This window comes from Equus przewalskii, chromosome 9 (assembly GCF_037783145.1).
Source record: "Equus przewalskii isolate Varuska chromosome 9, EquPr2, whole genome shotgun sequence".
Taxonomy (NCBI): Eukaryota; Metazoa; Chordata; class Mammalia; order Perissodactyla; family Equidae; genus Equus; species Equus przewalskii.
In genome coordinates, this window is record NC_091839.1 from 57,197,471 (window position 1) to 57,220,353 (window position 22,883).

Consider the following 22,883-nt stretch of genomic DNA (forward strand, 5'->3'; position numbering starts at 1 on the left):
CCCTTCCCAAAGAAAAACCTAGGGAGTATCATCCAACACGCTCCTCCCCACCCCCCCCCCCAGCCCCCAGCCATTCGCACCCTAATCTGCTGCTTTCAGTGTTTCGTGAAAAGTGAGGCCAGACTATGCCACCTAGCCCCATGGTCTCAGCAGGTTTCTCATTACACACCCCGCCGGGAAAAAACATTTGACGTTCTACTATTTTCTTCCCTTACTTCAGTGGATCATTTCTGCACCCTCTGGGGGACCCCACCTCGTCTTGAAGATCACCACTCTAGAGAGGTGTGCATAGGCTGTTGAAGGAAACTACATTGTGTAGTAATTGCTCTTATAGACAGGAAAAGCCCCAAGGTGTAGCCTGTTAGGCTACACATCCTATTCCTGAGCAAATCCCAAGAGTGCGTTGGCATCTATGGGTGGTAGAGAGAGGTTACAGAGCCACCGCGGAGCACAATGCTGAGATTCTTTGTCGTAAATCCCCTTGTAGTGCAGAGTTTGCATTTAACCCCTTGGTAGCTGATCCATCCCCCAGGACCTCTCTGCTTGATCCTGAGGAGTTTTCAGGCTGGAGTAGCACGTGGTGTTAGCAGCCCCAGTGAGCCGGCTGCTCTTGCCTACTGGCTCCATTAGGCATTAGGAATCCCAGGTGGAAGGAGGACAGAAGTTCTGGGGACCCCTGCACCCCCCCCCCCCAGATCATCACTATCCCTGGGGAAGACTAAACTGGGAGGGAAGCACTAAGTTAGGACTGGGCAATGGGCTCATGAGCTTAAAATGCTACCTGCGTGTCCTCAGGTCTTGATTATCTGGCGCGCTTTGACCAAGGGCTTCTGGTTCTCTGAGGATCCTCCTACCATAAACACAAATCTCCCAATTTCCATAAGCCAAGTTGGGGCTCACAGAGGGCTCACTTGATAGGAATTCACTCACAGGCATCTCTTCTTAGTCGTCACATCTGCTCTCCCGGTTGGAGGCCACCTATGTTGTGAGCCCTGGGAGAACTCTGAGAAAGCACTCAACACTGCGGCCTCTGTCAGGCATCCAGCAAGTCCAGGCCCTTGGGAAGAGCTGGGAGCAGAATGAGGTGGATTCTTCCTTCCCACGGGGCTCATTTGGTCTGGAGCTGCCTGGGGTCCCCCAGAGCGAGACAGCAGGGCCAGGACTGCAGAACTGGCCCATCTTCCTTTCTGGGGGAGAAGGAGCCGTAGTAACTCTCTGGACTGTCTCCTATAAGATGTTTCACAGCCAGAATCCTCGCTAGCTTCTTAAGAGGGCGGCGTATCAGAAGTGACTGGTCCACAGAGGCCGCAGGGAGTCAGGAAGGGTGGTCTGGGGAAGAAAGACACAGCACGTCTAAGCAGCCTACGGATCCATGAGCCAGTGTGTGACCTTTGCTCAGGAGGTCCTGGCAGGGGCCATGTGGCCGCCACACAAGCCCTCAGGGGGGCGCCACCCACTGCAGACCAGCTGAATCAGAATCCCTGAGAGTGGCGGCCAGAGAAGAATCTCCCCATGTGATTCTAATGTGTTGTGAAGCACCTGGAGCATCTGAAGGTGCTGAGGTCCTGTTCCAAAAAGATCTGGCTGGTTCTGAAAACACCCAGAGCAACTTTGCCATCTGCTCCATCCCCCCTCCTCCGCATAGCGTATCTTTCTTTCTGTACCTCTCTCATACACACACGCACACACATGCACACCCGATGGGCAGGAGAGAGAGAATAATAAAGGTAATTGAACACTCGCCTTGAGAGGAGTTGAACATTTGCTCAAAATGCATCATTACCGTAGTTACCATTTGCTGGGTGTGAATTTAATACCTCAAAAACAAAATTATCGCAGCACGCAGTGGGAGCAGGCTGTTGGCTTGGCTGGTGCAGGTGTGGCTGCTGAGTGGGTCCCAAACACAGAAGCCTTGCCCTTCAGTTTGGCTTCTCAACCTGCCCAGCCAATCCCACCTCGCTCCATCTTTTCCTTCTGAAGGTCAAATGATTCTGCCCCTTGTAGCTGCCCCAGTTCCCTCTTCCCCAAAGAGTTCAAAGGCAAAGGTTTAAGATAAGAACTGAGAACCCATGTGAGGGCTTTGTGGGACTGTGTGAGCCGAGGGTGTCTGTTATCATTCTGAGTGGCGTTCCCCAGGGGAGGGGAGAAAGGAGGGGGCCCTGGAGGAGCCAAAGAACCATAATCTTTGGGAAAGAAAGAAAAGGGCCAGCAACAGCAACAAAAACTTCCTGCAGATGTGGAGTTTGAAGGAATCCAGAGAAAGCAAGCCTATTTTTAGCAGGAGTAAGAGTGCAAACCGTGATAGGCGCCACAGGCTGCTGTCACTAACATTTACCTATAAGCAGCATTTTCGTATTTAAACATGACAGCCCTGCAAATAGAAAAGAACCAACACTCTATCTGCTGGCTGAGTAAAAGCTGTCACCTCCCCTCAGCCCCGTGGGAGGACCCGCTCCATGTGACGTCCGGCCTGGCCAGGCATTGGGTTCACCTGTGTTGCCATGGATATTTGCGTGTCAGCCATTGATGGCAGGCTCCTCCACAGTGGTGACGAGGATGCTGTTCTTTCCGGGTGAAGAAGCTGCGCAGTGTTACCTCTGTAGGGAAAATGTCCAGAGCACTTTGTTTAATTAAGCATGCATGTGTGGAAATACAACACTCAAATGAGCAGGAATAAAAATATATTAAATTTGAAGAAGTTAAGTAATACCATCGGGAAAACCAGTGAACTTGAGGTGAACCCAAGAATGTCAAAAAAGAGAATCGCAGAAACATGAGCTCTTCAGCAGTTTACCAGACCCCAAATGAGACATATGCATTACATCCTCTATGCCCCGTATGAATATCTTGCCCAGATCAATATCAGGAACCCTGGCACACAAGTTCTTTTGAAACTTTAAGCAGCAAGCACTTTTCTAAGTGTTATTAGAAAATAATTTGGGGCCGGCCCGGTGGCGCAGCAGTTAACTGCACACATTCCGCTTCAGCTGCCCGGGGTTCGCCGGTTCGGATCCTGGGTGCGGACATGGCACCGCTTGGCAAGCCATGCTGTCGTAGGTGTCCCACATATAAAGTAGAGGAAGATGGGCACGGATGTTAGCTCAGGGCTAATCTTCCTCAAAAAAAGAAAGAAAGAAAATAATTCACTGCTAATGTGGTGAATTTGGATTTGGGGGGGCTAGATTTCTGAGGATGAGGCCTGGAGGGTGACTTCATTCACTCACCCCCAATTCTGATTTGCACCTGTTTCTGCCCTGCTGAAGTGGGTGTAATTATTGGCATTCCTACGGTCCATGGCAGCTCAAAACTGAGTGAGAAAAAAAAGAGGAAGAAAACCACAGGGCAGGACCGATACCTCAAGCTGGCCAGAATGCAGCTGTTTTTGTTATGTATTTCCAGCGTGTGTTGACATTGCTAGAATGCACAGAAGTTTGAGCTCTTCTAGACAATCACCAAAGCAGAGCAAGATGAGAAGAGAGGCTGAAGGGTTTGCTCAGCCTCTCTGCGGGCTTAGAGCAATGGTTTCAAAATGTGGTCCCCAGATCAGCAGCATCAGCACCAATGATGGAAACTTATTAGAGACGCAGGTTCTCGGGCTCCATCCGAGACGTACTGAATCATAAACTCTGAAGATGGAGCCCCAGAATCTGTGGGTTCAAAAGCACTTTTTTATATTGTAAAATATATATAATAAAACATTTGCCATTTTAACCACTTAAGTGTATAATTTAGTGGCATTCACAAAATTGTGCAACCATCGCCACTATCTGCTTCCAAAACCTTTTCATCACCCAAACAGAAACTCTATAACCATTAAGCAATAACTCTTCACACCCCTCTCCTCACTACCCCCAGCCCCTGATAACCTCTAATCTGCTTTCTCTCACTATGAATATGCCTGTTCTAGACATTTCGTACAAGTGGAATCATACAATATGTGATGTTTGTGTCTGGCTTCTTTCACTTAGCATGTTTTCAAGGTTGTAGCATGTATCGGAACCTCATTCCTTTTTATGGCCGCATAATATTCCATTGTATGTACACACAATATTTTGTTTGTCCATTCATCTGTTGAGGGACACAGGCTATTGGGCTGTTTCCACCCTTTGTTGTGCATAATGCTGCTATGAACCTTGGTGTACAAATATCAGGAGTCCATGTTTTAACAAGTCCTCCAGGGGACTCTGATGTACACTCAAGTTGGCAAAGCCATGGTCCAGAGGCCCAGAGCTGTCTCTGTGCTGGAACTCAGAACGCTCAGTGGTGGATGTGTGCTTTACTGCAACTTCCTCCATCTCAGCCAGAGGTCAGGGCTGTGGCCACTAACCTTTCATTTTTGCTGCAGAGAATCAATATTTAGAGTTTCTCAATGGTCCTCCTAAGCCTGGGCCCAAGACAAAAATACTTGTCCAGATTAGCGGTTCTCTTTGACCTTGTTTCAAGGGTGGTGCATCAAAATATTTTAAAGGGATGGCAGAAAAATATTTATTAAAAACACATAACCATTTGACGTGTTCATTGGAGTCTCGTTGAGAGGCTTTATGTTGCTCTGTGACTGCTTCGATATTAGCTATAACAAGGACTACCCTGCTCTTATCTATGGAAATCAGGTCATTTTTCTGAGAATTGTTAAGGTAGTAGGTAAAAAGAAAAGAAAGAAGGAAAAATGTGTTTGCTGTAGGCTCACAGATGCTTGGCGAATGTTTGATGATTGTTGTCTTAAGAATTTACAGGCCCCACTACCTTCTTCTTAACTAACTCCTTCCTATTCAGAGAGGTTCAATAATATGCTTGTGGTTGCACAGCTAATAAATGACAAAGCCAGGATTAGAATCCAGGTCTCAGTCCAAAGTTGCCGAATAAATTGATTCATACTGGCTGCTTTTGGCTGAAAATATTACCTCCTTTGGGGATATTTGAATTTTTAACAGAGGACTCCTGGATATGTAATGTTTTAACCTAAAGAAATAAGTCTTCAAAGATAGAATGTCATACCTGAGGAATAGGAGAGGGAGGCCCTGCAGCAACTGCAAAGTCACACCACGTTGTCTCCTGCAAGCTCAGCTCTAGCCGTCCCTGGAGGGCAGTTTCAGAAGGGCATTGCGTTTCGTCTTGGGTGTCGCATATTGAGAATGAAATGGTGTGAGATGGAAGCAGCCTGGACTGTGATGGTCTGAAAGTCCTGATGCCTTACGGACAGTGGAAGCAACTGAGGATGTTCCTCTCGGGACGAAAAGGTCAAGGGGACACATCCCGTGTTGCCAGGTGTCTGAAGGGTGGCCATGTGGGAGAGGATGTGGCCGTGCTGAGTGGCTCTGAGAGCGAGGGCCAGGCCTGTGGGTAGGGTTTTGCAGGAAGGCTGATCTCTTCTCAGTATCAGAAGGAGTTTGCTAACAACAGTAGGATGGGCACCCTTGTGAAATAGTGAGTTTCCCATTGGCATCTTGGCAGAAGCATCACAGTTGAGTCGGCTGACCAGCCAGGCGTATTGTAACAGGGCTCCCAGCTCTGACTAGAAGGTAGGATGAAATGACTCCCTGCTGCTAGTCCAACTCCAAGGCGTTATGACCCTGAGCTTCCAAAAGTTGCTGAATTGTTATATGCTGAAGGCAAGACCAGTATCAAAAGGGAATCTGATATGGATCGATCATTTTCACTGTTTAAAGCATGTCCCTCCATTAAAAAAAAAAACCACTCTGTGTCATTGATGGAAATTTCTGAACCATTTAGAGTTAATTGCTCTTTGGGGATTTTGTCTACTTCTGTTTACAAATTCAGTGGGAGCATCAATTTGAGTGTCTTTTGATCACTGTGTACTGCTCTGACCTATTGGCATTTCCCTTTTATGCTAATAATTAGAAAACTCGAAGTGGAGCCACTCCTTGGGTATGGATCTTGGGGGTTCACAAAGCAGGAAAGACCCAGCGCACACAGGGCCTGTTTGTGTTATCATCCTTTCTATTGCTCTCGGATCACAGTAGTGAGGTCTGAGGATTTGGATGGTTGACATGATCATGGTCTTCAGACATCTGGAGGATGTAAACACCAAGGAAGGAAGGAATCTATTTAGCTTGGGGGACATAATTAGGGAGGAGTAAGGGAATGAAATTAAGCAAAGAAAGATTCAGACTGAATATTCGTGAGGCACTTCTAAGCAATAGATTTATTAAATTTTTAAATAATTTCTAGAGAATGCTGTTCTGTGTTTTCCAAGTTACTTGAAATGAGGGGGACCGAGACTGAGATAATCTTGAGGAAACCACAGCCTCTGGGGATCAGGCAAACAGAATGCTTAGCTCCGTTTTCCTCTGGTTTGGCTCATAAACATGAACAGCTCAGTGGGCGACCCCCTTCTGAATCACTTCTGTAACAAGTGCTTGTTTTTCTTAAAACCGGGGATTATTCAAAGGATGGTGTGTTCCCAAACGAAAAATCTGAATGTGAGAATCAGGGGACAGTTCTGGAGAGGCTCTGGGGTCGGGTAGGCACCTGACTCCTCCGCCTGCTACTTAGTCCTGCCTCTGGAGGGCAGGAAGAGGAAGCGAAGGTTATCCATTCCTGTGATTGGTGGGAAAGGATCTTGGAATTCTGGGTTAGAAGGAGATGGCTGCTACCGGGAGGATTGAACTCTGCTGCTGAGGAAGTTGGAGGCCTCAGCCATTGCAGAGCCCTGAATAAAAGCCTGGAGCTTTTCTTTTCTTCTGGAGCGTTTTCCGTAAACGCTAGGAATCTACTTTCCTTTCCAAAGTCTAGTATGGATGGCTCTTCCAAGATGGCCCCAGCTTCTGGTGACCATCAGCCACTGTTGTAGGACTTGTGGCCTTCCTGGACCAGGCATGCTGGGCACCCATACATTGCCTGGAGGGTTCATGGGACCCAGGCTCCCTTCTGAGACTAGAGACGTTTGCATTGAGGTCGTTAGCATTAGTCATTCAATAGTACTGACAGGTAAAACAAAAACAATAGAAAGATAGACTGACATTTGCTAAAAATTTTTATGTTTAATCTCTTGGGAGTGTCACTACTTCTGGCTTCCTCAGCGGTCACAGAGGTGGGCAGCTGGGGGGGGCTCTTTTTCCATTACAAGGGTAGCTCCCATGTAATTTCCCACTTTGAATCCTACATCTTTATCAAGTAAAATGGTGTTTTACTCTTTAAAACAGACCATGACTGGTCTGCGCTGCCAGCTTTGTCTTAAAAGGGAATAAAACTCTTAAATTGAAACCAAATTGGACTGTTCTGTGGTGCGCTCTATGAGGGGCCGAGTGCAGACATGGGTCTGATGATTACGTTGACTGCAGAAGCAGAGGGGTCAGCTATCTCTGGAGCAGTGGACACTTGCTGCCGTCGGTTCTCCCCATCGTTGGATTTAGACAGCCCTTGATTGTATAGATCAATCATTGATTGATGGCTTAGAATTCCAGATTCCATTGAAGTCCTACCCCAGGCTGTCCTCTTGGGCAGCACCAGTTCACTCAGGCGTTTGGGAAGGGCTTGTCTCTGTTCTTGGGATGTTCTGTGTTTGAGCTGGGAGAGGATGGACAGGCAGCAAAACCTGAGTCTGAGACCCCAGCAGCAGAGAGAGGGGCACCCAGGGTTCCTGACAGGGATGATGAAATGGGAGGAGGGAAGGACACGAGTGAAAGCAGCAACATTCACCCTGAAGGAGAGTGGCTGTCGGGCCCCTGGGACAAGTCCTCTGGGCATGAGGGCGCAGTGTAAAGCAGAATTAGCTCTTTATGAGCATTTTATGTGAGCTCCGGGTTTTGAATTTTTATGCTGGAGTCTCATTACAGTGTGGGATAATATCGAAGGAAACCCTCACGTGCCTCCCACATCCATTTCCTAACCCCGGTTCTGAAGAGGGCAGGGTGCCCCCCACCCAGAGATCTCATTGAGATCTCATTATAAGGGGCATTAAAAACTCTCAAAAGAAGATTAATCTGGATTCTTTGATAATTTTAAAAGTCAGTGTCATGACTCATCATGTTTCAACATGTGAGTGTGCTGAAAAACGGAGCAAGCCGCCTTCCAAAAGGTGGGGTAATTACGGTATAGGATTGAGTTGAACAGAGGGTTAGTGTCACATTTACTGTTACTGAAGAACAAAGATGTCGTAAGCTCGGAACACAGTTGTCTATCTCAGCATGACTCCCATTTGCTGCGTGTCAAGCTGCAGGAGGTCTAGCTGATGTAAATAGATTAATATTTAAAAAGTAATACAGAAGAATGAGGTTCCGAACGTGTAATGTTTAATTATTAAAAACTCATAATGGAATTCCAATCCCTACTCGTGTCTCTCGTCTCAGTGGTGATCAGCAGGAAGCTCAATTAGCCAGTGAGCCTGCTCACTCCACGGCTCATTTTGACTATCACAGGGCCACGCCCAGGTTGGCTTAAACTCTGTAGCAACATAGATATGGCAGTGTAGGTAGTGTTGTGCTTTATTAGATTATCATTGCAACCCTTTTTAGTTAAATGGATGGATAAAATGACTGTACAGTGTTAACAGGACTTAGAAAAGAATTTGAGTTACTTCCAACTGGGACCTGAGAGAGTGAGGTTACCTATTAGAAATCAAGGCATCCATGCCACCGTTGGGTTTATCAGGCCATGGAGTGTGTGTTACAGGATGCAGGTGTCCGATTAGAAGAATATACTTAGTCCAGGAACAGTTAATCACCCATTTGTCTTTTGAGACCATAGTTGTTCTGGCCCTTTAGGACACGTGTGTCACTCGCTGTTGATAAGGGAGAACTCACCCAAAGACCTGCGGCAGAGGATGGCCAAGGGAAGAGATAACTGTGAGGGTTTATTTCAAATTTCTTTCAAAATCAGTGTGCCAGCAAGGCTGGTTGAGGTAGTATTTCTTGATTTTATGTTTTTATTCAGCAGGCAGATAAGGACAGTCCTTTGTATATGAATATGAAAATACAGATAGGCCATTTGTTGTTCTTGTTGTGCTGTGAGAGTTTGCTCCCTCCATTTTGGCTGCTCGTCCTTCAGAAGATGCTCATGGATTCATCTGTAATGCAGAAAATGCAATGGTGTGACCTCAAATGCTCTCAGGTGGAGCTTCAGGTTTTGGAAGGTCACGCTCTAGGTAGTGGCATTCATGACATCCTGTCGGCCCCGCGCACTGTGTGGGGTAACTGGAGCTGAGAGGACAGAAATTGAGTTTGTACTGACTGCAGAAGCTGAAACCACAGTGTGAAATGTAATCGGGTCTAGGCCTGGGCGAGCACAGGAAGCTGGTGGGAGGTGAGGGGGGAGCCGCAGAGCTGAGAAAAGTGCTACAAGGGGACGAATAACCTTGATTTCCGGCAGGACAGAGCCTGCTGATGTGCAGAGGGGCACAGGCTGGGAATCACCTTGGCCTTCTCCTACAATTCCGTGAACAACCAACAGTTGCATATGAAACCCCTACCACGTGTGAGACAGCAGGCCAGGTGTAAAAGTTCCACGAGACCACAGAGGAAAGCTTTAGTCAAAGGAATAATGGTAAGGCCTAGGTTTCTTGGCTCTCTCTTATATGCATCCAAATCATTAAAGCAGCATTTTCCAAAGTGTTTTTCTACAGGATCCTACTAGAAAAAAAGAATTCTATTTTTGGAAAATTGAGGAAACTCTGGATTAATGAAGTTAAACATGTTTCTTTTCTGCAGAACTTCTCAGAAGCTTAAATATGGCAATGTGCATTGAGAATCTTAAGAGGGGCACAGGGTATGCAACGTTTCCCAAACTTATTTGAACGTGGAACCCTTGTTCAGGGGCAGGAAGGGATGAATATACTGTAGGCAATAGAGAGTTGGGGTCGGAGTGGTCTGTGACAAGGGGGCAGTTGCAGTGGGTTTGGGACTGGGCAAGCACCTGATGTGGCAGTCACGTTTCCTTTCTGTGGTAACCCTTGGAAATAGTGCTGGTGTAAAGAGGCACGTCCTGGTGTCAGCTTCCTCCTGCCCTGGGCTGAAGCTGCCCTGGGCACCCCACACCCATAGCAGGGTACATGGTGGTAATGTGCCACAAGGCACTTCTTAACAACAGGAGGAATTATTGTGGGATCATGCAAGGACTTTGAAGTCACTGCCCCTTCCTAGATTTCCCTCATCTTTTAATAGAGATTAATACTGATTAGAGAGTAAGGATTAAATCAGAGAGATTTAATTTTAATTTAATAAAGCTGGGTTAGATTCTTGGTCTTCCTAAAGTTATGGAGGCTTGCTATAAAGAAGCCCAAGGAAATAAGTAAGATGGGAATAGCCACTGCCCGTCCTCATGGAGCCTGGGTGATTGTTCTGGCATCAAAGATGGTCCCACAGTGCTAATAACTGGGCAACTGGACTGTCTTACTGCCCCCCAGGAGCAGGCATTGTTCCTTCCTGTTTTAGCACATGGCTTCTGAGGACTTGCAACTCCCTGCCGCTTAACTTCCATTCCTGCCACTTCCAGCCCCTTCTCCCGACTCTGCCTCATGACCTGTGCTGCCCCATGGCTTCTGCTCACTGCCTATCCTCTGTGGTTATTCCCACAACCGCTATCCCCATCGCTACTTAGTCTCTTGGAGTTATCTTGATTCCCATCTTCCCAAAGAAGAAACTCTGATTGGTTTGTTGAATTACTCTGTTCCTGTTTGGCAGAGCCACACCAAGTTCTTGAGATGTCTTTGGGCCCAGTCAGCTGTGGCCAGAGAACAGCAGGGCTGTGGCCATAGCAGGCACTCAGTGTCTAATGGGTTCTGTTCTGATACAAAGGTAGTTAGTACAGAGTTCTTTCCCTCCTCCTCTTTCTTCCTTTTCCTCTTCTCCTCCACTTCTCTACATGCCAGTCTGTACCCAGGGCATGCCGTGATGCAGCAGAATATAGCCAGTAATGCCTTTTACTTCACTCATAGATACTAAGCCCTAGGAGAGATGCCTGGCCTCACATATTTAGATTCTCCCCCAGATATGCCTTTTTTGTGTGTCTTACCAGATCTGAGGCCCATTGTGCAGGCTGTTTGGATTAGGCAGCTCTGTCATACTCCTTTCTCTTTTCACCCGGGAGCCAAGACTCCAGTTGTATGACAGGTCAAATGGAAGTATTCTTCTTCATTTTGTTTCTTTCTTCATAGACCAAAGAATGATCTGCAGTCATGCACTGCATATCAACGTTTCAGCCAGTGACAGACCGCATATAGGACAGTGGTCCCATTAGATTAGTACTATAGAGTCTAGGCGTGTCGTAGGCTATACCATCTAAGTTTGTGTAAGTATGCTCTATGATGTTCGCACAATGACGAAATTGCCTAACGACGCATTTCTCAGAATGTATCCCCCTTGTTAAGCGATGAGTGACTATAGTTGGTTATACAGGGATGATGAGATGGGGGCTTTGACCCAAATACTGACAACTGATATATAATTGCTGCTAGTTTCAATTTACTTATCTCTAAAATAAGTATGTTATCTGGCTGCTTATCTCTTTACAGACTTCTGGTGAATGATACTGTGATAGTGTCTATTGAGCCACTTGAATTCACTGAGAGAAAGGAGTTATATAAATAACAGGTGTGTTTAAATATGTATGAAAACATCTCTTTGTCCCAGGCTGTCTCTCTTCACACATTTGGCCCTTTAGACGTTCATCCTGGATGGAGAGATTGGGTGGGGCTGACCCAGGATTTGCTTATGAGGATGCAGTTGTAAGAGGGATGCTCTGGGCAGAATCTAGCATTAGTGGAGTGTTGGCTTTCAACTGGGTAGTTAGTACAGCAGGATGGCTATGTTCATGGGACAAAGATGGAAGAGAACTAGGCAAACTAACAGTCCACAAACATCCAGGAAGCTTTTCAGAGACAAAGGAACCAACATGTAGATCCAACATCAGAAGCAGTCCAGCATATCCCTCCCAGATACCTAAGACCTGTCACTAAGCTGGTGCTCTCACACAGGTCTTAATTAACTAAGAAGAAAAGATAATAAGCAACCTAAGTTATTTCTTTTCCCCAAGTTTGTGAGCCCAGCACTCTGGGCCTTTTGAATTTGTAGCATTGTGCACCAGATGCCATAAATGTCACATTTGTGTGTGACTGAGCATAAGGGATTCCACTGGTGTCTCTGGGCCCGGCGACTGGTGCTGGCCTGAAGCTGAGCCTAGGGCTAAAACATCCATAGTGAGCTTAGGACCACAACCTGGCCTGCAAACCTCCTCATTATTGCAATTACATTACTGTCAAACACTCCACAAGCCTTTGGAAACAGTGGCGAATTTGGGGGTCAAGAGTTTCGTTGACTTGGGTTTCTGGGTTTTATTTTTGTGGTGTGCTTTTTACTTTGAAGGACACATCATAGGAAAATTCATGGTAGAGGATTTTGTCTTTGTTTTTTATAAGTGAGACTTAATAGGAGAATAATGAGTAAATAAGAGTAGAGTGTGGGTAAACCAGTTGGCTCTATTTTAAACCTGTGAAGCTAGACACAATGAAGGCAGCATGTCTGACACAGGAAAAGATGGGATAGTTAAGAAGGGGCCACTCCTTCTCCAGAGCAAAGTCTTGCAGAGGAATAAACAAATGGATTCTGACATCTGTCTACCAACGCAGAGAGTGGGAAGGACGGGGTTATCCTGGATTGTGGGCGCAGAAAGATAAAAACAATCTCAGAGATACCACTGAGCCTTGGAGGGAGGTTTATGCCTAGACTAGAGCTAACATGTAGAACTAAAATATAAAACAACATACCCCACCAACATATCTAATAGGTGGGTAAATCTCAGGAAAATAAATCTTTATATGGCAGTCCACGCACTTGGGGGGAAATGCAAGATGGGAATTTTAGGAAAATGAAAGGAAACATCCAAGGAGTTATTTGGGGGTATTGAGTACAAAATCTGAAGCAGACATTAAAAATAGATTAATTAGCAAAGAAGCAAGATATGGGGCAATTTACCTAGATATCTGCTAAGAATTTCACTCTCATAAAACAGAGCAATTGATCATTCTTCCCATGCCTTGCAGATAGCTCTGAGAAGGTAAAGGGGCAATGAGGAGAACCCTACTTTGACCACCACTTTGATTAATATGGGGGAAAGCTGCTTGGTATGTGGATAGAGTGGGGAAGAGACCCAACCACCTTGGAATGTGCAATGTCAGAGGGAGACAATGCTGGATATGATCAGCTACATTCCTACAATTTAGAAAAGCAGATTTTTAAAAAATTTCCAAGGAAAGGTGGGTTTAGTCCCACAATCGGATGCTCAGTGTAGTTGGGGCGAGGGGGGCAACATGGCAGGTAGGAAATTCTGAGAAGGAGTATTGTGTCAGGAAGGCTGGGGTGCATGAGGGGCTGGACCCTTGGGGAACTGCCCAGGTTAGTAAAAGGAGCTATTAAGGCTGTGCTCCTGGAAGGAGCAAGAAGTAAAACTGGACAGGTCAGTGTTTAGAGCAAATGGTGTAATATTTAACAAAAGAGAGTGAGAAGGCAAGGCTGGGCAACTTTTATTTGATTTCTCTCAACTTTCTCCATAAAGAGAATGTTCTCATACCAGAATGGGTAGGGCAGATACCATAAAGAATGCTGTGAATCCCAAGTTAGGGGCAAAGAAACAGGCAGAGAGCACCTGCTACGCTAACCCAATTTAGATTGCCCAGCCACTATGAGGAAGTTTGTAGATAATTTCATATCTAATTTTGGGTAATCTGTTCTATCATGATGAATGAGAGAGGTTTCAAAACAACAGAAATGGACAAATGTTGACCACATTTTCAAAACCGGGAAAGAGTTTCTGATTTCTGAAACTCTAGACCAGTAGGCTTGACGGCTTACCCTCAAAAGTCCTTGACTATATCATTAAACGAATGGTTGATAAGCACTTAGGGGAAAAAGGTTTTGGTTGACCAGAAACTCAGCATGAAGCAAGCAGCGTGGTGGGGTGGAAAGAGGATGTGTTGGAAGGTCTGGATCTGGATCCTGGCTCCACTGTTTGTAGGCTGTGAGAGCCTAGGGAAATGCATCATCTCTTTGAAACTTTGTTTTCCCATTTTTAAGTAAAATAGGAAAAACAATAGCTCCTTTACAAGTTTGTGGTCAGAATTGAAGGAGATAACTTAAGGGAAAGCTTCAAGCCTGGTACATAACAGATACTCAATAAATGTTTGTTTTTAGAAAGTAAAGACTTCACAGCGGGCTATAACTGCTTAAAAAGCACATGCATTCTTGGGCGGCATTAGCGGAGGTATAGTTCTACATGAGGGAGGGGAGAGTTCCCTGGATTCTGTGCTGGTCAGGCTGCTGCATTCCATTCTGGGCTCCACCCTTTAGGAGGGGCCTTACCCAGGTGAAGTATATGCCTGGGTAAGAGGCACAGGAGGACAGACAGGATAGGAGGGCTCTGGGAACTCGTCCCCTGGGGAATGGGCACAGGAACTGGGGAGGTTTAAAAATGACAATCTGGGGGAAATATGATGGCTCTTTTTAAGTATTTGAAAGGCTGAATTTTGGAAGAGTTGTTGACCTGTGCTGGGAGATCCTGGTGAACAGAACTACTTCCCGTGGGTGGAAGTGACAGCGACGTGGAGTGGTTCAACTTTCTAAGAATCACAGCTGTCCGGCAACAGAACAGGTTGCCTCAAAACAGGCTGCGCAGGGCTCTGCAATTATCTTGCAACCCTCCTTTGAAGGCCGTCGAAAAGTCCACGCAAAGGAGGAAGTTCACTCTGTGGGAATCACTCTTCGGCTGTGTGGATGGATCTGGTTGGTTCTCCCTGTCACAGGAAGTATGAGCGCCACCTGGAAGACCACCTATGTGTTGAAGGAAGCCCAGGCTTCCCAGGGGAGATAGATTGGTTTGACCTGTGAAGTTCCTTCCAGGTCTAAATGTCTGTGATTCTGGAATTTCAGAACAAAGTTATTATCAAATATTAGCCAACATATTAATCCTATAGTTTTAAAGGAAAATGCAAAAAGTCTTTGAGATAGTGGGGCAGTATGGGCTTTGAAGCCAGACAGATGCAAGTTAGAATCTGGATCTGCCATCTGTTATCTGCGTAGGTCATCTTGGGCAAGTTCTTTAACCTACCTAAACCCCAGTTACCTATACGATAAGGTACTTGTGGAGAGTGTGAGGCAATCCATGTAACATGCCCAACACAGTTAGTAGTGCTTAAATAATGCTAGCTGTTGTTACTAGTATAATCTATTATTATTACATCAGATTGGGGCTTCCAGAAGGCACTATAATAAAAGCCATAACTTTTGATGGAGTGTCCTGGAGAGATTTGAGGACTGTGCAGAGATGGACACCAGGGACTGAAGTGGGACAATCCTGAGCATCCACAGATAGAAGCTGGTTCAGTCTATGACTCAGGGAGCAGAGAAATGTGCAAGAGACTGTTAAAAGATGATTGACTGAGGCATTGCAAGTAAAGCCCTTAGCCAAGTGCCTGGCACGTTCCAAGCAATCAGTCTGTCGTTGGTAAGTGAATGAGAGGTGGCCAGGAGCTGCTGTGAGCCTTCAAGAAGCAGCCAGAGAGGGAGCCGAGGTGCAGGATTGCCAGAGGGGCCATTAATTCTGCCCAGCAGTGCCCTTGACCTGGACCACCGGTACACACACAGCCTTGGTCCTATGGCATATCAGTGGTGCTGCTCATCACAGATGCCAAGACATAGCCCAGGTGGTTGAGGAGGCTGGGAGGCAGATTCAAATAAGATCCCTAGGAACAAAAGGCTGCTTCAGATATCACAGATAATAACAGAAGTCCTTCCAAAAAGTCCTGTCATTGATGTATGATGAGCCGTGTTGTGGAACTAAAGCTAGGTGTTTTGAGATAATGATTTTTGCCATTTTCTAAAAAGTCTGCATGAAGGAAGAAATGAAGTGAATGACCTCACATAGAAGCCAGGTAACCAGCACGCTTCACTTTTTTAATCTATCAGTTTGGTGAGTCTCCCTTTATACTCAAGAACAACCCAGGGTCCCTCCCTGAAACTTTTTCAGGCAGAGAGAGGGCTCTTATAGTCACAAATAATAAAACTTCAAATATTCGAGCATGCATTTAGAAAACGGAAAGAGTCATGATCAATGAGATCCAAGATACATTTGAAAAGAGATTCAAATATGTATTTTGAAAACAAGGAGTTCCAATAACCAAGGTAAAAAAAAAAGATTCAGATATACATTTGAAAAAAAGGGGAGACAGTGTTGGGTTAGAAGGACAAAGGGGAGTCTGATATTGAGAGAGTAAAATATTGACTATTTTTTAGTTAAAAACTGTCAGTTGAATTTTAACCTTTAGAACAAACCTGTTGATGGATGGAGTGCAGAATATTTCTGGGGAGAGGAGGTGTGTGCAAATTTCTATTGTGACTGTTAATAGACAGATTTTGAGCTCCTTGAGGGCAAGTACTGGACCTTTCCTGTGCTGTTCCACTGTCCATTTCCTTTTTGAGCACAGCTCAGCACTTACTTTTGAATGAATAAAAGCATTACAGATAGAAGCACAGTTTTTTCTTAAGCTTCAGTTTGTAGCAAAGATGGTTAAATAAAAACAGAACGAAAATGTGCAGGCCCCCTGTTTGCTGCAGTAGACCTGAAGCTGTATGAGGGCCGGGGACGCATCTTACTTATACCCCAGTTCCTTGTACAGTGCCTGACACATGCTGGGCCCTCACCACACGCTCGCTTATGAACAAATAGATTGGATTATGTGATGGCAGATTTTTCAGGGCAGGTGATAGTTACAATATCTGGAGTTGATAAAAAGAGAAAATTGAGTCACAGGGCATGACAGTGGGAGACGGGGTAGGACACCGCTCTCTGCTTTTATGTGGCACATTTTCCGCATCTGCAATCACTCGCTGGTTCTTCCTCACTTGTTTCCCAGGGGGGTGCTGTTTCTATTGACGATCTCATTTTACAGCTGAGCACCTGGGGCTCGAAGTGATTAAGCGCCTGGCCCCAGCAGGACCTGGAGGCTGGAGGAGTGGACTAGATGTTCTCTGAGGTTCTTTCAGGGCTAAGTTTCATGGCTTTGAGATCTCTTAGGCTATTTTTGTGTCTTCTCAGTGCCAATAGTTGGAAAACAGAGAGGCAGACATTTGGCACCAGGTAGACCAGATTTTCCGATGTTTGAATTTTTCAGTGTCCATCTGGATGACTTGTGTTAGGATGATGTAAGTTGCATTTATCCAGCTTAAACGAAGCAGAGGTGTGTGATGATATGCTAATGCTTGTAGGCAACCTAAACTGTCATACCAAAGGGTAAAATCACCTTCTTCTGCATCGTGTGTTTGGCTATGAGGATGGCCCCTCGGTCACTGAATCTTGGTCACTGCCAGGATTCCAGCTCTTGCTTTGGCTGTAGAAACAGAGACTTGGGTCAGTAATGAGCCGTTTGTCAATGCTCGTTGAGATCCTGAAAACCAAGCCCATCTCTGCTCTCCCTTACAGAGCTCATGGCACATGTGAAAGAGAAGGATCTGCCCTGACGACCTGGGTCTGAAATCTAGCTTAAAATTTATAAGATAAGTAGAATTTGAGTCATGGTATAAAGTTCCTACAGGGCAGTTTTCTAATGAGATTTTCAATTCTTATAAAGATGCTTGTTGGCCTCCCCTTGAGCTCCAAATCCTATTTGAGGAGAGAGGAAGAGAAATTGAGAGAGAGAATAGAGATCAAACTATAAAGCAAAACAAAAAGCCAAATAAGACCCTTAAATATAAAGAACTATGTAGCAAACATCATCATGTTGGAATCTAAACCTGCAGAAAGTTTATTTTGAAAATAAATTTCACCATGAATTTGCTTTTTAAAAAAAAAAAAAATAGCCCTTACTAGTTCTAAATCCTCTCCTGATTTCCGTATGGCTTTGCATATCTATGGCTAGGCCATCTTTTTCCTTCCTTCACTCTCCAATCGAACTTTGCAAGGAAACTTGGAGTGGCGAGCTTGGTCCCTCCATCAGGTGTTAGTGCACCCTCCCTGCTCCATGGGGCTTTCCCTCACACTCATTCTGCCCCGCGGGGGTTGGGTCATCCTGTCTTAAAGGCGTCTGATACTGTGGCTTCTGGCCCTTCCTTTGGAAGATTCTTCTGCCATGTAATGAGTCAAGCAGATCATTCATCAGCTCTGTTTTTTAATAAAACATGAATAGCACAGTTTATGGCTACCACTATTCAAACAGCAGTTGAGCCTAAGAGGAATTATTCATTTTAATGGTTCTAACACTCATTTCCAAGCAGCCATGCTGCTTTATCAAGCTTTTGCCCGAAATAGAGAATGACTGGCCTTGGAAAACGAAGACGGCTCGGCAGGAGTTGAATAGAGCCTTCTCAGGGTGATGGGCAACTGGGACGCACACACAACTTTCCTTGGTTCCTTGTCACTGCGGACAGCCCCTCTCTTAGCCCTGGGACAGAGTCTCCTAGGAAGCAGGGTGGAGGGCTGGTGTCTGTGATGTGCAGCATGCATTTTGCCCGGAGAGAAACATGCCCCATTCTATCTCAAAGACACACAGGCTCATAGGAAAACTGTGGACGAAAATTTCCCTTTCTCTCCTCACACTGCCATACAAACATCCTCGCATTAAGTTAAAATGAACTGAAACATGTGGGATGTTCCTGGGGCATCGGCAACCATGAGGGTGGCAGGCTAGGGCCTGAAAAACTACACTGTGTAACCAGCTTAGTGATATGCCTGGCACACAAGCATTACTTGTTACTACTATTAGCTTCATTTCACAGATAAAGAAATTGAAGCTGATTTTCATAAGGTTGCACTGCTAGTCAGTAATGGAGCCCAGATTCAAACCCACATCTTCTGATTCCAAATCCACATGATTTCCATAGCATCCTTTGCTGCCCGGGTCCACTGACCCAGGGCCCTGATGGAGGCAGTGGCTAAACGCCAAGGAACAGCTGATGCTGGGACCATGGGACTCCAGGGTTGGGCTGGAAGCAGGTGTTCAGATGGGGTCAGCCTCAGGCCCTCAACTCATGCTGTGAGGTGACTGTTCACAGGTAGAGGAGACCCCAGACCCTTCAAAGCACTGATCACCTCCGCCCATGTCTCTTCATCCTCCTTTGCTTCACTCTTGGGTGAGCTCATGATTTTTTTGATTGGGCCTGGACTCAAGATCAATGGCTGGCAAGATCAATGCCACATTTAACAAGCCAAGGCTTAGAGATCCAGCCTCTTATGGCAAGCTTCAGTTTTGCCTAAAGAGCTGTAGCTTCTGACCTGTTACCTGGATGCTATATTCGTGGAAAGTCAGGAGCATGTGAAGATTGTTTTGTTTTTCAAATTGTTGATGGCATTCAAGGGATTGAAAATATCCTTTTACTCTTCCATTGCTGCACGTGTCTTTGCCCAGATAAGAAAGGTTTCAGCAAAAGGGTTTCCTAATTAAATATTGCCTGATGCCAGATTACCACTCAGAAGGGTTCCATTAAAGGATGAACTTCACTCCCACAGCCGACAATTGATTAATGTGTTAATTAGGAACCCTGTCCCCCCTACCTCCAGTCACCTGAATCTTCTCTTAAGCCCAGTAGAATGTATATCTAGTGCCCATGTGAGTAACCTCATGGCATACTTTGGCTTTGGCTTCGGACATTTATATAAAAATAAAGGCTTCGTCGCCAAGATGAATAGCCTCCTTTCTTTCCAGGGGAAACACAAGATGGAAAGAGTTATAGGAACCAGAAGTCTTGCCTTTCGGTTTTCTTATATCAAGAGCAAGTGATATTTCTGCTGAGGCAGTATCTTTTGAGCAGTTCCACGGTGTAGGTTGCCACACATTTATTTCACAGGAAAGGAGTGAATCCATCAGGCCACTGAGCTTATAAGTACTACTCTGGCAGTCAGCCACCAAAATATAAATACTCTAAATGGACTAAAGGAAATGTTCATTCTGTTGTTTAGAATTGGACACATCCCAGGAAGGTAAATTTAATCTTTTTGAGGACTGCTGTGAGAGGGTTGAATGGAACACGCATTTGTTTATCTCCTTTGTGATCTCTTTGTCTTCCTGGTGATACATTATGTATTTGTGATGCGAAGCATTTCAGCTGTCTCGCTCAATGGCATTGCATTAGCTGATTGTTCGGTCCCCAGATTGCCATCGTTAAACAGCTTCAGCCTCAGCTCTGTCCAATCTGGGACCTGTTAGGGAGAGAACTGGAACCAAAGAGGCCAGATTCCAACAGAAACAAAGCCGGGGTGGAATTAGGGGGAAATCGTTCCAGAGCCCAGTGAGTTGGCCTCTGCACTTCTTAATCTTTATCTTTTAAAATATCCGAAGGAATTTTGGTACTTCTTGGCATAATGAGGAAAAACTAAAGCCTCACAAAGTAAAAAAAAAAATTAAAGCCGTCTGTGGAAAAAGAGAATACTCTATAACACCACAATTCAGAAAACCATAGTTTATGAGACACATGCTGTGTATTTCATGGATATGCAAATGTTATTTTATTAAAGAGAGAGATCTACAGTATGTATTTTTACCTAACTACCCCATCTTAAGTAATCAGCTCAGGCTCTGATGATGAAATCTTTAATTACTAGAAGTGTGTCATTAGTTAGATGTAGAATGAATGATGGACTGCATTTTATTGCCTCACATGATATAGCCATTTGTGCCATAAATTCATTGACCTCATCTTAAATGATGTGTCCTGTAAGACAGACTTGATTCATTATTTCTTAAGTGACCATTTTTTTCTCTAGTAATTTTTTGCTTCATCAGAGAGCTTGCTTTTCTGGATTTTTACAACAGCGTTCTGAATTGAGATGTAACAAGGCAAGGATACACACACATTCACACTCACGTTACCCAAAATGAGATAGTCATAAACAGTCACACTATTACCTAAACACTGGGATGTTGCAGAAAACCAAGTAGCTAAGCGTTAAGCCTTTGCTTTAACTGGAAAGTTTGATGAAATGGAATTTGCTTTGAACTTTGATGTCTGTAATCCTTTTTATGTGGAAATAGATAAAATGTGGTGGGGAATTCTCACTTGATAATTGGGATAGATCGCTGCGCATTCCTTATTCATCAATGAATTATTAAAAGTGAAGGAAGCGAAGGGAGCACATTTAAGTTATATTTAGATTATTTTTTGTGATTTCACTTGAAAATATTTATTTAGCTTGAGGAAACAGAGGAATCCTCTGGAGACAAATAATTCAATCTGGCAATTTAAAAACCAATTAAGGATTTCAGAAAACTCTTTCCCCTTATGGTTAAAAAATAACTTCCCAAAGAAATATGCCAGAAAATTTGGTATATTATTTTCATTAGTTTAATTTATTGATAATGTTTTCTAGTTCATGATTAAAGAAGCTATATTTGATCCTTCACTTCAAACTTATAAATTTACATTTTAGTCTTTCTATGGATGTCTAATATTGAAACAGAATTAGGTGGCTTTATTTCATATTGGAGTTTAAATGTCACATCATTATAAATTAACTGTGTAAAAATGATCAGGTTTTAAAAATAATAACTTACATGCATCAAACTTTCACTACTAGTTTATTTAACCTTTTCTAGATGAGAATTTTGAGGGTCTGATGGATTCTGCATGTCTCTTCTCATCAGAGGCAATTCTGTACTTATCTGTAAACTGGACATCTCAACTAGGATTAAAAAAAATTCTCTTAATTCTGGAGAAACCTGAAACACTGTAGTGAAACACAGGAGGATATTAGCATTGAAAAAAAATTTTTTTTACAACAAATATTTTGAAAGGGCAATTTGATATGAAACCAAAGGAAAAACTAATGTGTGCCAGTAAGTATTTGTTCTTCAGCCTTACACCATCGAGTATATTACCTGCGAATATCACTGAAAAAACAGCGAGAAGGAAAAGAGTGGATTTACCCATCCAGACCCACATCTGCCACGAGTGTGGGCACCCACAATTACATACGGGCATGCCACCACTGTTTACAGTCAAGGAAAACTGAGAGTTAAATGAGATGAGGAATCAAATGCCCAGCATATGTTGTTTTTGCATTGTTTATGTGATCAATCGTTATTAAAATTTATCATCTTTTAATGCTATCAGTGTACCATAGTTAAAAAACAACACACACCAACAACAGACACCCTCCTCCACAAAAACAGGGTTCCATTTAGAGCAATATTGGAACCAGTGCTTTACTGAAGACGGACTCGAAGTCAATAAACTCACCATTGCATTGCATTTCAGAATCCTTCCTCTGCTGCTGCATGGGTTGAAGCTGAGGAAATGACCAAAAAAGCAAAAAGAAAAGAAAAGAAAAAAAGATTCTGTGTGTAATGTTCAGTCAAAAAAGTAAGGCACTGAAAAAACTATTGAAAATTTTGACATCTGTTTATCTGTTTATAGCTATGGCAAGATTACTCATATTAATTCTTGTTTAAAATGCCATATGAAGGAAAGACATTTGTGCAAACAAGAGTCATATTTGAATTGTAGATCATGTCTTCACCATCTGTGAGAGCTGATGGTGTTGCAAAATTAATGTGTTAATGAAATCACAATAATTTCTCCAAAGTAATGGGTTCTGAAGCTGAGAATGACTATTTTTTGAACTTTGATGTCTAATGATTTCCAATTGGGAAAAGCTCTCAGCCTTTAATTAGTTCTGCAGCCCAACTTTAAAATAAATTTGGCAATGTCTTTCCTGTGCCAGGAGTAGCTCTGAAGGGGGGAAAAAGCCATAACAACTTTTGGAAAACGTTCTCTGGTGTTTGAAAAGTTGTTAAATAAGACTGCCTGCCAAGAAATGTCACCAAAAATTCTGACTACTGAGAGAGAGTGGGCAAACAGCTCAAAAAATAATTCTAGCTTGCTGCAACATCACAGGTTGGGAATAGCTAAACCTCACACAGACTTCATGACTAATTCCAAGTTTCCCCT

General features: G+C 44.2%; 1 protein-coding gene and 1 long non-coding RNA gene across 6 annotated transcripts in view; both read left to right on the forward strand.

Moving 5' to 3' along the window:
• Positions 1–22,883, forward strand: part of SOBP (sine oculis binding protein homolog) — a 155,592-nt gene that overhangs the window by 110,635 nt on the left and 22,074 nt on the right. The gene's annotated exons all lie outside the window — the stretch shown is intronic.
• On the forward strand, positions 9,420–22,299 carry LOC139073634 (uncharacterized). The gene is made up of 2 exons (XR_011522582.1): positions 9,420–9,501; positions 22,191–22,299. It is a non-coding gene; the product is annotated as an uncharacterized lncRNA (long non-coding RNA).